This window comes from Bos indicus x Bos taurus, chromosome 8 (genome assembly GCF_003369695.1).
Source record: "Bos indicus x Bos taurus breed Angus x Brahman F1 hybrid chromosome 8, Bos_hybrid_MaternalHap_v2.0, whole genome shotgun sequence".
Classification (NCBI taxonomy): Eukaryota; Metazoa; Chordata; class Mammalia; order Artiodactyla; family Bovidae; genus Bos; species Bos indicus x Bos taurus.
In genome coordinates, this window is record NC_040083.1 from 21,880,691 (window position 1) to 21,892,512 (window position 11,822).

General features: G+C 40.9%; 1 long non-coding RNA gene across 4 annotated transcripts; it reads right to left on the minus strand.

Moving 5' to 3' along the window:
* Nucleotides 1–116: 116 nt before the first annotated feature.
* LOC113896960 lies at nucleotides 117–11,277 on the minus strand. Of its 4 annotated transcripts, none has more exons than XR_003512198.1 (3): nucleotides 6,287–11,277; nucleotides 6,030–6,109; nucleotides 117–222 (listed from the first exon to the last, which is right to left on the minus strand). It is a non-coding gene; the product is annotated as an uncharacterized LOC113896960 (long non-coding RNA). The 4 variants fall into 4 exon arrangements; XR_003512200.1 differs by lacking the exon at nucleotides 117–222 and having other exon boundaries at nucleotides 5,603–6,109; nucleotides 6,287–6,429; nucleotides 7,602–11,277; XR_003512199.1 differs by lacking the exon at nucleotides 117–222 and adding an exon at nucleotides 5,603–5,720.
* Between the last annotated feature and the right edge of the window lie 545 nt (nucleotides 11,278–11,822).

Genomic DNA, 11,822 nt, shown 5'->3' on the forward strand with positions numbered 1-11,822 from the left:
TCGGACACGACTGAGCGATTTCACTTTCACTTTTCACTTTCATGCATTGGAGAAGGAAGTGGCAACCCACTCCAGTGTTCTTGCCTGGAGAATCCCAGGGACGGGGGAGCCTGGTGGGCTGCCGTCTATGGGGTCACACAGAGTCAGACACGACTGAAGTGACTTAGCAGCAGCAGCAGCAGTCTCATAGAGACTTTCATATTCATTATCTTCTTTCAGTTTCTATGAAATAAGATAGCAATAGTATTCTTAATATAACTATGAATAAGTAAAAATCTAGAAAAGTAAAATGGGCTTCTCTGGTAGCTCAGATGGTAAAGAACCTACCTAAATACTTTTCCCAAAGTAACAAAGTAAGGTAGTAATTAACTAGGACAAATTCTACCAGTTTATCTTACGGTCAAATGAACATATCAAACTATGGTACATCTTCATACTGTGTATCTACCTTGAAAATTAGACTGTCTCATGCTTCTGCCGTTTTTCCTCTTTGGAACCTAATGTGTCACTTGAACACAGTCCCAAGAAAACCTCACTAATAATTTATTACCCAGTAACATCCAGGCTATGCTGTAAATGATCACTGTGTTGGATAGTCTTTTGAGGGAAATATCATTATTCCCATTTGACTGATGACAAAACTGAGGATTAGAGAGCTCAGGTCGTGATTGCATGGCCAGACAGGCAAGAAATAGACAAGAAATGGAATCTGGCTCTAGTAAACTACAAAGCCAGCCAGCATCTTTGTCCCTCCCTAAGACTCCTCAAATGAGGTCACAGAACTCCAGGGTCATCTTCCAGCCAACGGAATTGTTAAAATGGGGACAAGCTAAGAAACTGACTGAAGTTGGTCTTTATATAAGCTGGAAAATTACTTTGGTGAATCAAATGAATCATTATATTACACAAAGATTATCCAAAAGAATTCATCAAGCATTAAGTGTTCATAATATCTTATAAAGAAAAATATTAGCAAGTTGTTGTTAACTTCACAGGCAACTACTCTGAAAAGATAGTTATCCACAGTGATCACTGTGGTGCAGATCTGTGGAAGACTACTGGTAAAAAAAAAAAACAAAAAAAAAACCATTCTGTGTGGGCAAGAATGTGCTTTTGTACACATGTGTGGTTCCCAATCTGCCTGTGCTTCTTGGGACTCTGCTCTGTCCCTCCTCCTGACTGCTGAACACTGGGCATCACCTTTCCAACTGATGCACAGTGATAGGTCTTTCCTCTGTCTAATACCACTCCTATCTGGAATCACACATTTCCTGGATTAGAAGGCATTGTTTAGTACTTTGAAGCTGCCAACAATATCAGATTGCATATGAGAATACAAAAGTATGTAAGCAATACTGCTTAGAAATATTCTCTTTTGCAACACCTATCCTTAATTAGTGTTAAGTAAGTATCTGTGAAGCTAAACCCAGTAATATCAAAACAGTTCAAAAGGAAGCTTTCCTCAGGGAATAGAGCCATATGTAACATCCACAATGGATAATTGAAAATTGGGTGTATTTATGCTTAGAATCATAGAAATGAAAGAAGATTTAGAGATAATTACGTCTCATGAACCACTAAGGCCCAGAGAGATAAGCCCAAGGTCACAAAGGTAATTAGTGGCAAAAGTGGGCCATGAACCAACAATGTCAGTGTCTTGGTTGAATGCTCCCTCTAAATCAGTTATGTAGAAATGCATTTTTAAAATAAACTTGGTCACACTCTCAAATATGAGGTTACTGCAAAAAAGATTTCTAAGTATATGCATATTGAGACCCTCACATTGCAGACAGTTTTTAAATGCTGGGTATTCCTAAGTCTGACCTAAGTGAAGAGACCTGAGTTCAAGTCTCAATTTTTAATGAGGCCCTTAACAACAAGTCACTTTGCCATCCTGGGTATTAGTCTCCTGAACTATAAAATGAAGATGCCAGGTTCATTAGGTAACAACTGACCAAAATGGAAAAAAAATAATAATAACTAACTTAAGCAAAAACTTCAAACTGGTTTGTGTCCAGGAGTAGACATGTTTCAGGTGAGTCTTAATCCAGGGGTGGAATCATGTGGCCAGGACCTAATGTTCTCCTATCTGTCTGCTATGCTCCTCTGTATTGCTCTGCTTTCAGGCTCCATGTGTCACAAAATGATTACCAGAAACTCTAGGCCTATATCCTCCACAAGTCCTCTGAGTCAACAACTATCTTGGACAAAATGCCTTTAAGGTCACTGGCATTTGCTCTGATTCCTGGTTCTATGAGATCCTACTAAGGTCTTACTTAGAGTATCAGGATGTAGGAACTGTCTGGAGGATCTAAGTACCTCTCTGTACCCCGCAAAGGAAGGAATCTGTTACACTTCCACTGCCATGGCCTTGATGTGGCTGGTGCTTCCTGGTGTGCCCCACACTTCAGCTCCTCCCAATTGTAGTTTCCTCCGTGTAGTTTATTGTCAAATGTCATTTTGCCTTTTAATACACTCTTCCCTCCATCTGGGATGCCCTTCTTCCTTATCTGTCTGCAAAATGCTTACTCACTGAACAAAACATCATTTTTCCTCTGAAATCATCCCTGATTACAATACTCCCCTCAAGTGAAATTGATCACTCAGTTGTACTTAGGCCTTCCTACCTACCTAGACTGGAATATATACTATGCTATGCTATGCTAAGTCACTGCAGTCGTGTCCGACTCTGTGTGACCCCATAGACAGCAGCCCACCAGGCTGCCCCGTCCCTGGGATTCTCCAGGCAAGAACACTGGAGTGGGTTGCCATTTCCTTCTCCAATGCGTAAAAGTGAAAGTGAAATCGCTCAGTCGTGTCCGACTCTTAGCGACCCCATGGACTGCAGCCCACCAGGCTCCTCCATCCATGGGATTTTCCAGGCAAGAGTACTAGAGTGGGGTGCAATTGCCTTCTCCGACTGGAATATATACCATATTGTATAGTATTCATGTATGTATATGTCTTCTCTAAGGGGGCTTCCTTGGTGGCTCAGGGGTAAAGAATCCGCCTGTGAATGCAGGAGACATGGATTCGATCCCTGGGTCGGGAAGATCCCTTGCAGAAGGAAATGGCACCCACTCCAGTATTTTTGCCTGGGAAGTCCCATGGACACAGGAGCCTGGCAGGGGGTCACAAAAGAATCAGACACAACTGAACAACAAATTCTCCAAGGAGTATTTCCACTGCCGTTTGCAGATGAGGGAGCATGCCTTATTTATCTTTATGTGCTCAGGGCCAAATACAGTTCCCAAAACATAACAATCATTCAATAAATTTTGATGAATTGATAAAATCTTGTTCCTTTGAACTAGAACATTACTGACTCTCATTCTGTCACCTACAATTTAAAATAATGCATCTCCCTCCCACACGCCAATCCAACTATCAATAACAAATGATTTTACAGTCTTATGTGTTCATAAAGTAGAGTTAATCCTGCTTTCTAATCATTTTTAGGACAAATGTTTATTTGGTTTTCACATAATGAATGAGATTCCATCACTAAATCTGAGGCATCTGAGCACTAGAGAAGGTGCTCCCTAATACCCATACAGTTATACAATGTATCTCAGTGTTGCATTCATTCTCCTAGGAGTTCTCTGAGGCCTATGCTGAAGAATGCTTTTTAAATTATTTTATTTATTTACTTATTTTTCGCCTGTGCTGGGTCTTTGCTGCTGTGCAGGCTTTCTCTAGTTGCAGCGAGCGGGGGCTACTCTCGTTGCAGTGGGCTGGCGTCCCATTGCAGTGGCTTCTTTTGTTGCAGGCAAGGGCCCTAGAGCGCCCAGGCTTCAGTAGTTGTGGCGCACATGCTCAGTAGTTATGGGGCACAGGCTTAGTTGCTCTGCACCATGTGGAATCCTCCTGCACCAGGGATCAAACCCACATCCCCTGCATTGGCAGGCAGTTTCTTAACCACTGGACCACGAAGAAAGTCCTGGAGAATACTTTTAATGAAGTTTGTTGAGTGTACAATTTATGTTTCCTATCAATATTGCCCAGCTATTGTGTTTAATTTGAGAAAAAATGTCTCTGTGTTTTGGGAATCTGTTAACTGATAATATTCCTGCTCACCCTCCGTAGCCAGAGGTTATTATGCCAGAGGACTCTAGGGTGCAAAATCTTGCTGTAGGGAGCTGCGGGACAGGGACCCGGGTGCAGGGTATTCACTCTATGTGCCACACCTATATTCCACTTCATTATTTTTATACAGGGAGAATTGAATTTTTTAAAACCTAGGAAAGGAAAGATAATGTTCAAAGAGGACGGCAAGCCATTCCTCTTGTCTTCAGTTACAGGAATGATGACATCTACAGCTACTAGCAGGGGAGACCAAGGCCTGGGTCCCTGGCATAATTTGCAGGACTCACTGTAGCCCAGGAAAAGCTCCGCTTAATGGGTTGCATTATCGACTTGGGTGTGGCTATTACTTCTTAGACCTCAATTATTAGGTTGACCATCAGTTTACTGCCAGCTTTGGAATTTAAGGAACTTAGTGGGAAGTATTATCTAAGCTCCATGAGGCTTCATTTACTTAACTCACTGACCATGACTTGGAAAAACAAGCCAACAAATGAGTTCAGAAAGCGTGTATGTTTACCAGAAGAGTTCACATGGTATTGCCATACTGATGTTATTGTCACTGCAAATCCACTTAGAGACCACCCACTACAGCACTGGAAAAGAGTTACACCCTCATGCTCCTGCTGTAGAAAGTCCACTTCTCGGGTTTCTTGAATGATTCATGCTCTCTCTCAAATCCTGTCTGCCTGGAATACACTTCTCACTGGCATTCTGGTTCCCCAGTGTCATCTAGTCAGCCTTGTTTTCCTTCAACTTGCAAGTTCTCCAGGAATACTTCTCAAGATCTCTTGGACTCTATCATACCTCCTCACGTCTAGAACTTTCCTTCCCTAGAGTTCAGTGCTGCCTCCTTTGGTTGAGGCCTGTAAAGTCCTCAATGGCCAGGATCCTTTCTGTCATGTTCACAGATGGGAACAAGAAAATGGGAATGTGGAGTAGTCTTATCAAATTTGGGGAAAATGAAGAAAAATTTTCTTTTTATGTTTATACAAATGAAAAAAGGGGAATATCTGGGAAAGGAAGAGAAAATAAAAACCAAACTAACATCCCACTATATTTAAATTCCCTCTTATGTACCAGGCACTAGACTATGATGTGCATGGGGGCTACAAAGTCCAATAAGTCTTGGTTCCTGCTCAATGAATTATAGTTGTCTTGAGTCAAAATACAAGAGGTTGATGAACCAAAAGAAAATTTGTTGGATTCCTGAAATAAGAAGAGGAAAATGAGAGAAAGAAGAATTGGGAGGTGAGGGGGAAAGTAGGCTTTGAATGTTTTCAAATTTCATTGATTCCTTTTACCTTCTTCATCTGCAACCCAACAAATACTCTGAATTCAGACTTGTGTTTTGTAACCGAATATGGAAATGTTAAAGCCTGTTTCTTACACTTTATAAAGACATTTGGAGGCTCTTTGCTTTGTATGCTACAGTACTATTTTTAAAAACAGCTCAATCAACAAACATTATAGAACCATTGTTATGGGGCCAGCACTGTGCTTACTGCTGTGGGCTGTATGCTTTAAAAGAGAGGCTTTATTCTTCCTTCATATCTCAGCTCTCCACATCCTTCCAAGATGCATAGCTGTTTACATTTGTGCAGTCATCCTTTTCATTTTCCCTTTAAATCAGCACTCTGTAATTGCAGTAACACATTTTAGTGCTGTGTTAGGTGAGGAAGCTGAAATAGTTGCCTGTATGACTCAACCAAGCTCATGTTCTCCCAAGTTTCTTTTACTTGAAATTCCATCCTCATTCTGACCACACTGCCTTGGCAGAACCACTAAGTACAAAAGATGACAATGATTAAGTCCCATCTCCTAAACAGAAGATACAGTACAGATTTTCTTCTTACAGTAAAAAATTAATACTAGTCTCCATCTGAATGTTAGAGCCCATAAAATTATGCAAAGAATGCTCACATATTAAATTTCCACAAACTTACAAAAAAAGGAAGACGATCAAAAATATGTTTATCCTTGGCAATTGGGGTTTTCTTCCAGAAGATGACTCTGCAGAGGGCAACTGTAAAAAAAAAAAAAAAGTCATCTCTTCCCTATGCATTGATGGGTATACCCCATGGAGCCTAGAGTGGTATGATACTAAAAAAAAAATAAGAATGCTGCAGGAAACCTGGGTTTGACCCCTGGTTTGGGAAAATCCCCTGGAGAAGGGAATGACTACTCACTGCAATATTCTTACCTGGAGAATTCCATGGACAGAGGAGCCTGTCAGCTACAGTCTGTGGGGTCGCAAAGAGTTGGACACAACTGAAAGATTAACACTCACTCATCAGAGAAAGACGGCAGTGGGATTTATCCGCCTTCCAGGGAAGCATTTAAAGCCTTAAAAAAAATATCAGTGACAGTTCAGAGAACTTCTGCATACAGGGTGTACTCCTAAGGCAGTTTCTACATGAAGTCAATAAAATGGCCCTTTTGCCCAGTATAAAGGGATGGAGTACAAACAGATGCTGAAGAAAAAAGTATCTTCTCCTTCTATTCAATTCTCTGGAATGTTGTAAACTGTTGTAAACATATAGCTTAGTTTTTTCTCCCAAGACTGACTCACATTTTACTAAAAATAATGTGTACGCCTCTTAATAGTTGACCAAGTGTGTTATACTGCACTGAACAGAAAAGTGATGACACAACAAAGATAATGAATTACTTGGGAATTAACACCCCCTTGCCTAAAAAAATAAAGCCTATGCAACCACAAGAGTATACCTGTGGTGGATTCATTTTGATATTTGGTTTTAAATTATTTTTAATAAAAAAAAAAGAGCTTCTTTCCTCTTCCAAGAAAATTTAACATCTAAAAAGTCAAGTACAGTCTCAGTTAAATTTCAAAGGGAGATAGGGGGTTTAATAAAGGAAGGACTTTTTCTTGGCTAGTATCATATCTGCCTCTTTCCAAGAAAGTCTGGAAGACATTGAACACTGTAAAACTGCAGTTCTCAGAATCTAGTACCACTTTCCTGTGGATGCCTTTCTATCAAATCATCAAGCAGTACCTGGAAAACTAGACTAGATTGGCATCCCTTGCTTAGGTGTGTCAGTCAGCTCTGTTTTACAAATGAGCCTGGAGCTGTGGGCACCCTTAAGACTGGAGCAAAGAACTTGGTGGGTGGCCTAGAAGAGAGTCTGGGCGTTGTAATAAAAAGACACAGAGATGGTGCATCTGGCCATGAGAAGCTGCTGAGGAAGATACTCAAAGGTCCAGGGAAAGATGCCAGTCCACATCAAGACTACATAAACACTACAGAGAATCAGCCCAGGTGCCAGGCTAACACTGTAAATAAAGTATCTTGGCTTTGTCTTTATTAGAGGAAAGTCCTTATTATCTTAAGGAATATGTTACAGTTACATGGAAAAACATAGAAATACATCAAAGGTGTGGGGAACACTAAAACTTAGCAAACTTATTGTGATTATAGTTGTTAAAGTGCTTTCCCACAAATGATTGTGTTGAATCTTCACAACTCCAGGGAAATGAAATGTTAAATGACAACTACCCTGCATGTGGCCACTCGGTGCATCTTGAGACCACGCCAGGGAATAGAGGCCGGGTCCTCCATCCTGCACACAGAAGGGGGTCCATGTTCAGATGCTTGATGACCCTAGTCCCCAGACAGTGAGTTCACCCACACATGACTGGGCCAGACCCCACCTCAGACCCGACATCTTTGTTATGACTAATTCCACCTTTGGAATGTCTGTGGTCAATTAATTCCAATTAAGGCTTCCGTCCCTATAATCCTCATATGCCAAAAGGAAGTCAGTTTCCCTCCCCTGTTCTTAACCCCTTCATGCTCTGTACCTCTTCTCTCTGGCTTCTCTCCTCAAACCACTAAACCCTCTGGAATCTTCATCCTTTATGTAAAAGAAAAAGAACCAATAAACACAACATCTCCCCACACTAACTGTACATTTCACCTACCATAGAACTGAGGATAGGGGTGACAATTTATTAACCCATTAATGCCACTTTAGAACCACCACAGCTCCATCCTGGCATCTTTGACATCTGACAATACTACTATGTACACTTACATGTTTCTATCATCTACTGACCTCTGGTCACATGCTTTAAGACAGAACACTCCTCCTCTCAAACCCAACTTCTGCCATTGTTCCAGAAAACTTCAGTGTCTTTGGGAGCAATCCACCTTCAATCTGCTGTTCCTTGGCCTCAAATACGTAATAACAATTCTCACCTCCACTCCAATTAGACTTCCCCACACTGCCAGCATACACCCTGAGACTTGTCATCTTCCAGAATGGTTCCATACCATTAACTACAACCACTGTAATTCTCTAACCTAGCCATCTTTCCCTCAAAGCTCTCAGGACCCCCACTTGAACATATCTGCTCTTCAAATTCATTGAGTCCTCCAGCTCCTGGGTCTTCATTTCCTCAGAGTCCATGAGCATTCCCCTAAAAGGACTCTAAGTAGTTGGCTATCTGAACTACTCACCACCAGTGCCTTCAGCTAGATGTCTCTTCTTATGCTGCATTTACCTGGCAAATTCCCAACACAGGATCAATGCCATCTTGGTACCTAGAAGGTTGAACCCTCCCAAGTAAAATGTTAAGCCATTCAGATTATTGTCATAACAAACATATGGTCTCTGATCTTAAAACTTTAATACATCTCAATCTTTTCACTTGATTAAATTTCCTCCCTACTCTCCTATACATCTCTATTGAGGCTATAATCTTTTTCTTCAACTCCCCCCCACTAAAAAAAGATGTCCAGAGACAGAAGAGGAAAAGGAGGGGATATGGTGACATAAAAGCTAACTTTTGAGGGAAGAATCCTCTACTCTCTATAGAGTATTTATTTATTTCTTAAAGAAATTCTTAGGGCTCACCCTGAGCTCTCTTCTCTGCTCATTTTGAGAAGTATCTCTCACCTACTTCTACAGTTTCAATTATCTTCTTTATGCAAAGGACTTTGAAACCTCTATTATCAGTCCAGGTCACACGCCTATGTATCATTAAAGTAAGCTTTAATATATCTGGAGAATATTGCAAATCCTTATGTTGAAATTGATCTCTCTCTGTCTCTGTCACACACACACACACACACACACACACACAAATTGCTTCTCTTATCTCCTCCTCAATAAAATGCATCGTCACCCATTTGTCAGGATAGAAACCTGGTGGACATCCTTGCCTCTTTCCTCTGCCTCACCCAAGTCATCAACAGCTGCTACTAATATCATATCCTGGCTTTTTCTCAAATGCAGTCACTTTTCCCTGTTCAAATAATGAACAATAGCCCTGTTCAAACAAGGAAACTAAAGTTGAGAGAGGTGAAGACATTGTACAATGCCACACAACTAGTAAGTGACCAAGCCTACTCATCTGCCTCCAAAGCCCATGATAGAAATTGGAGAAGAATTTTGGAGGGGGCCCTCAGAGCCAAAGAAGCACAACTTAGACCATTCCAACTGCAGAATGGCCCAAAACCAAGGGGAAAAAGGCACTGGGGGTAACCAGTCTTCCAAGGAAGCATTTAAAGCCTCAAACAAAGTCAATCAAAGAACTTCTGTGTGCAGGGCTTTCTCCTGAGGTAGTTTCTACATGAAGCTAAAAAATGGCCCTTGTGCCCAGAATGAAGATATAGGGGTTCAACAGATGCTGGATAGATGGAGAATATATCATAGAATGTGGCCGTTGATGGCATATGTCATGAGTGAGTGAGCACTCTTTAAGGCACTGAGATTTTGAGGTTGTCACCATAGCATAACCTGGTTTATCCTGAGTCAATCTCGTTTTGTTTTCATTCAGGCTTACGTGGTACTCTCACTGTCAAGTACAAAGATCGAAATGGCTGCAATGAATGTTCTTCCTCTGAGAAACTTTTCTAATAATTCACTTCATCCTCTCGTTAGGTTCATGTTTGTTCCTGGTTTCTCCCTTTACAGTTTTGAAGTCAGTGAAGTCGTCCATTAGAGAGACTGAGAAGAGATGAATGTTAAAGGGAAAAAATAAATGAATGGCAATTTTTCAGCACCCACAAAGTGAAGTTACCTTGGAAATTATGTAAAAATAGACCATGAGGCCTATAGAAAAGTGACGTAAAAAGGTCTATTTTATTATATTATATGATCTTTCTAGAGCTAATCTTTATATCTTACTGAGTGTGGCAGACAAAATATTCTTTGCAAGAGAAGATTCAGTGGTTCCGAATTTTAAATTATTTTTGGTTAAAAACATGGGCTTTGGAGTCTGGCAGAAATAAGTCTATATCCAGTTTCTCTGCCACTTTCCATCTGTGTAACCTTGGGCAGGTCTAAGATGAGGACAGTAATAGTATCCATCCCAGTGTCACTGTGAGGGCTAGACCATCAGTGAATCTACAGTGCTTTCTGCAGTGCCCACAGGTCTTAATAGGTGCTAATTATTAATAGTATTATTAATACTATTGTTGTCATCATTATTGTTATTTTTACTATGAAACAAGTTTTTAAAAAGGGCATATAGGTCTGTATCTAATCCACAGCATCTAGGTATGAAGGGTAAGAAAATATGAAGGCCCTTAAAGAAGTTGGGAAAAATAAATTCCAATGCATGTGCAAACTTAAGAACACATGGGTCTTCTGGGTAATTTAGGAGCTAATTGCTAGAAAGGAATCAAGAGACAATCTCTATAAAGGTAATATTTTAATTTAATGCTTATTTTTATCAAGATAATTCATGTGTGTTTCGAGTCAAATCTTACTAACATAAAACATGACAAAAACCACAGTCACTTGTTTGTTTGGTGTGGGATAGAAGTGGACTCAAAATACTTGTTAGTATATGGTGAGAGTGAGACAAAAGGCTGTCTCTAGAACAAGTCTTCGTTTGGGGGTGGGGAGGAGCTAAGCAACTAGGTGGATGGCAGGCTCATTAACTAAGATGGGGAAGACTAGTAGATGAGCAGGATTGCCACAGAGGGGGCAGGCAAAGAACCAAGAGACCTGATATTTAGCCTCAAAAGTGAAGACGCTGAATAGACAATTTGATATACAGCCTAGAGGTCAGGGCATGGGTCATGGGGAAAGTTAATGAATTGCAGGTTACTGGCAAGTAGATGTTAATACTTAAATGATAGCAAGCGAGGCAAAGACCCGGGTTTGATCCTTGAGTTGGGAAAATCCCCTTCTCCCACCTGGAGAAGGGAATGAATACCCACTCCCGTATTCTTGCCTGAAGAATTCCATGGACAAAGGAGCCTGGCTGGCTACAGTCCACAGGGTTGCAAAGAGTCAGACACGACTGAGTAACTAACACTTTCAGTATTACTAACCCAGACGAAGAAAGCTACAAAAAACTGATGCTGACACCTTTCAACATGTAGAGCTCAGGCTGAGGAAGGACAGCCAGGAAGGGTAACTGAGAAGCAATGGCTGGTAAGATTGTCAAAGAGCCAGGGGGCACTGTGACTCTGGAGCAAACAATGGTTCAAGGAGGAGGGCTTAAAATACCCGATCAAAAAATGGGCCAAAGAACTAAACAGACATTTCTCCAAAGAAGACATACAGATGGCTAACAAACACATGAAAAGATGCTCAACATCACTCATTATCAGAGAAATGCAAATCAAAACCACAATGAGGTACCGTCTCACACTGATCAGAATGACTGCGATCCAAAAGTCTACAAACAGTAAATGCTAGAGAGGGTGTGGAGAATAGGGAACCCTCTTACACTGTTGGTGGGGATGCAAACTAGTACAGCC